Raw genomic sequence first — 4,396 nt, forward strand, 5'->3', positions numbered from 1 at the left:
CACACACACACACACACACACACACACACACACACACACACACACACACACACGCTGGCCTGTCGTGGCACAACAAGCCCTTTCTGTTGCCTCCCCATTCCGACAGACAGCGATTCAAGGCTGTCGGGAAGTTTCCAAAGTTAGGAATCACCAACAAGGCTGATAGCTTATTTACGGCTGTCACAGGTAGAAAGGGGGATTTTGACACATTGTTAAATGATAGCACATTTAGGTGAGTCAAGCTGTCAAGGGCTCTAATGGATGCCTAAGCACACCGCAGCTGATATGTAAAATTTACCTGCTTCAGAACATCACAAGGTTACAATGTTTTAATTATATTCACACTCTTTCCTGAACTTTGAGCACCGAACAGTCTTCATCAAAGCACCACCTGGCTTCCAGCCATTCCAGAAGTTTCCGTAAGACCCCTTTAACAAGCCCACCCACACGGGCTCATCCTGAGGGTCGTGCTGATTCCTCCTTGAGGAATGGCCCGGTTTTCTACCCGAGTCTTCTGTGAGGGGCCACCAGCCCCACCTCTTCCCTCCCCCCACAAACACAGCTGGGCAGGAGCACCCCTAATCCCCTCATTCAACTCGGATGCCCAAAAAGCTTAGCCTGCTCTTCTTTAGAGGGGAAAAGAAAGATGGTGTGGGGGCCGGGACTCAGAACATCTCTTTTAAAGGGTATGGAGTAGGGGGTAAACAAAAGCAGAAAAGAAAAACCATGAACCCATGAATCCAGTTACTACGATAACACACAGAAAAGCCATAAAATACGCCTGCATTAGTGATGTTCACTGTAAAACCATCCTATAACCAAATGAAATATACCAGCATTAACTCAGGACGGGATTTTATTTCTTCTCCTTCCTGAGCTGCTACAAGCAGGAAGGGGGGGTGGGGGGGGAGGAAAGTGGAGGAGATGATTGAGGAGTGCCATGGTGGGGTGGGTACCCAGGTCCCATGACCTTTAGAGTCATTCCTTGAGCCCCCAATCCCAGGGTTATCGACTGACTTCCATCTAGTCAAAGAACCTACTTCCAGTACTCAAAGAATGTGCTAGGGGGGAAAAATACTAACTGGACAGCTTCCATGTTTAAAATATATATACTTCCAGAGAACCAAGAGCCCAGCTGGCACAAGGTCACCTTCCTTGTCCCAAACAGGGAAGAGTCAGCAGTATGGTCCAGCCTGGGGCCACGAGGCCACTTTTCCTGGCTGGGTCATCTTAAGACTCAGAAATCAAGCTGCAAGAAACCATCCAACCTGAACAACCCAGGATACAAGTCACACGGTCCTCCCAGGCCTTGGTGAGGGGGCCCCCAGCCCCAGCTCTGACCCTGCCCAGACCCACAGTTCCTACCTGTGTTTCACAATAGGTGGAAGTTTCCTCAATGGAGTAAGAGAAAGGAAGAGATACCAGTGACCGTGAAGGAGGAGTCACTAAGAGGATGGACCAGAAAGGGTCCCCGGCAAAGGGCTAAGAGATGGATGCCCAGAAGACCCTGGACTTTGCACGCTGTGCCAGGGACCACAGGAGAGGCTGAGGCGGGGGTGGAGAGTGGGCAGCTGCACCAGCCTGGGCCTGGCAAGATGCATACCGCAGCTTCCACAGTCAATCCTCTGAGCTCTGGAACTATGCAGCCTTTTCAAACTCCCTGGAGGAGCATCCCCTCCTCTTTATATCGATTCGGATGAGCCCCCCTCCCCGGGAGCCTGTTTGTGCCAGACACACAGCCATTGTCTTAATGAGTTCACACACACACACATACACACACACACACACAACCTTGTATGTTCTCTATTGGGAGAGCAGTCTTGGTGTTCCTGGTCCCTGTCACCTGGACAGGCCTGTGTCCACCACCCTTGCAGCTCAAATCTCCTTTTCCATCTCTCAGTGTGTTCTGAGACCCTAACAAAAGGCATGCAGACCACCGGGAGTCAGCTGGAACCAAGACTGGGGTGACCTTCCACAGCTCCACAAAAGCCTCCCCACCAAGACTGGGGACAGGGAGCATCCAGAACCACCACAATCAGCTCTGAAACCAACGCGGGGAGCCGCACCCAGGCCTCAGCCCCAGGGCAGCCTCTCTCTCCCTTTCTCTCTTCCACCAAGCCTGCAGCCCAGGCGCTTGGATGGAAAGCGAGTTATCTAATGAGAATCGTGTTAACTGGCAGTCCGGCCGACTCTGGGCAAATACGGGCGCTGTAAAGGTGGCAATTCTCTCCAGGAGAATAACAATAGCACCCGGGTAAGAGCTTCCGTCAGCCCAGCCGCTTGCTCCCCTCTAGTCTGCTGCGTTCTTGTCATCCCTTATGTTACAGAACATCAATCATAAATAAAGACGCTGTCCCCCAGCCTGCCCGGGTCTCATTTACAAACATTAGCAGGGAATACGATTACCATTGGCCTTCGTGCCAGGCCCAATGTGGCTACCCAACTCTCTCTCTCTCTCTCTCTCTCTGCCCCCTCCCGGCCCCTGCTCCCCACCTCCAAAGCCACTTTAGCATCCTTTAAACCGGCTAGCATAAGACACATCCTTGCCCATCTTAGCCGGCCACCAAACTGTAACCTCAACTCGGGCGCGGACTAGGAATTGCATAGCTCCTGCAGTTATTAACTGCATGCCTGAGTGCCCCGATTTTCTCTCCGGCTCGGTGGCTTTGAGGGAGGAGGGGAGCCAGGAGTGAGGACAGAGAAGAGGGGGGCTGGAGCCACTTATCAGAAGCAACTTAATGAGATCTGCGGACAGATTAAAAAGGGAAAGTGAGTCCCTTTATGTTTTATTTATTTATTTTTTATCTCTAGACGTGTTGTCACGAATTCTGAGAATGTCACTGGCCAAGCAAAATGCTCTCAGAGCGCGGTTATCCACAAGGCTTCCCCGCCCCTGGCCATCGCCGCACCTGCCGCGACTCTGCTCGACTGCAGGGTGCGGGGAGCCTCTGCGGGCGTGATGAGCACCCAAGTGTGTCGCCAATTGGGGTTCTGTAACACCGCATCTCCCCCCCCACACACACACACACCGCCCATCCCAGGGCCTCAGAAAGACGGTCAGCAAACATCCCAACCTGGAGGTACCTGGAGCCCGCGCACCAGGAACATGGAAAAAGTGTTGGGGCTGCCAAGAGTGTCGCCCCCGAGAAGGAGAGGGGAGCGAGAAGGACCAAGGCAGAGAGAGCAGGGTGCGAGAGCAAGCGAGGTAGAACCGGCAGCCCCAGGGGCGCGGGTGCAAAAGTTCCCAGGGGCTGCAGCCCGCGCACCTGCTCCGCCCCGCGGCAGGTGCGCAAAGTTGCGCGCGCTCGGGCCTGGGGCTCCGGGGCCGCGGGACTGGGATGAAGGGGAAGGGGCCGGGAGGGAGGAGCAGACAGAGAAGGGGAATATCAAGATGATGGGGAGCAAGCAGGAGGAGGGGAAGCGAGGGAAGAAAAGCAAGACCGGAGAGGGGAGGCGGGAGGGGGGTCAAGACAGAGGTGGGAAGGAGGGAGGCAGAAAGCAGGCGGAGGGGGTGATAAAAAAAAAACCGAGGAGAGAGGGAGAAACAAGACGCAGAGACTAACCCTCAGGGATCGGCCCAGGAGGAGCACCGAGCGTCCTGGCTGCAGCAGCCGGTGGAGGAGGCGGCGACGGCGGCTGGATGGCTGCGCAGCCGCGTCCCGCTCCCCCGCGTTGCCCGCGCGCTCTCCGTGCTCCCCGTGCTCCTCCCGCTCCCCGCGCTCCTCCCGCCTCGGCGGCTCCGGCGTCCCGGCGGCCGCTCGTGGCGGCAGCGAACAAAGGCGGGCTGGTCTGCTCACCTGCAGCCGCCGCCAGTCCAGGCGCCGTCTTGCGCGCGGCCCCCTGGTCGCCCGTACAGCCCTGGCCGGCCTCGGCCCCCGGGCCCCCCGCGGTCCCCCCTCGGCCGCCATCTTGGGGGCGGGCGCGCGGCCGGGGATGCGGCTGCCGCCAACACCCGGGCTGGACCCCGGGAGCGCGGCCCGGCTCTGCGCGCACGCCGCACGCACTTGACTTTGGCTCCTTGCAAACTTATCGACAGCGCCGCGCGCGCGGATCAATGCGCATGGGGGGCGGCGGGAGCGCGGAGGGGCCGCGGGCGACGGGGACCGTAAAGAACAAAGTGAGCGCTCTGCAGTGCGTGCGGCCGCTCTCCTCGCGTGGCCTCGCGCGAGGGAAGCACGGAGCACACACGCGCGACCCTCCGGCCGAGGTCCACCTCCCCCCCCCTCCCCGCAACCCCGCGCTCCAAGCGCTCGCTGCGCTGCGGGTGACCGCCGCGAGGGGGCGCCCTGGAGCCGTGGGAAAGTCTCCGGGCGCCCAGCACCGTGCTGTACAGCGCCAGGGGAAGTCCTTTTGGGGAACCTGTTGTCTATGCTTTGCGTCTTTACAGTAGGGTTCT

General features: G+C 58.0%; 1 protein-coding gene across 4 annotated transcripts in view; it reads right to left on the minus strand.

The window, feature by feature from the left end:
• Cux2 (cut like homeobox 2) overlaps window positions 1-3,842 on the minus strand; it is a 189,329-nt gene extending 185,487 nt beyond the window's left edge. For 2 of the 4 annotated variants that reach the window (XM_029477894.1, XM_029477892.1), the window contains exon 1: window positions 3,564-3,680. The gene's annotated coding sequence lies outside the window, so the exon portion shown is untranslated. Of the gene's footprint in view, window positions 1-3,563; window positions 3,681-3,797 lie in introns of those variants that run through there. The other 2 variants (XM_029477893.1, XM_021162966.1) reach the window with 2 other exon arrangements.
• Window positions 3,843-4,396: the final 554 nt, after the last annotated feature.

The sequence above is a fragment of the Mus caroli genome, chromosome 5 (assembly GCF_900094665.2).
Source record: "Mus caroli chromosome 5, CAROLI_EIJ_v1.1, whole genome shotgun sequence".
In the NCBI taxonomy this organism is placed as follows: domain Eukaryota; kingdom Metazoa; phylum Chordata; class Mammalia; order Rodentia; family Muridae; genus Mus; species Mus caroli.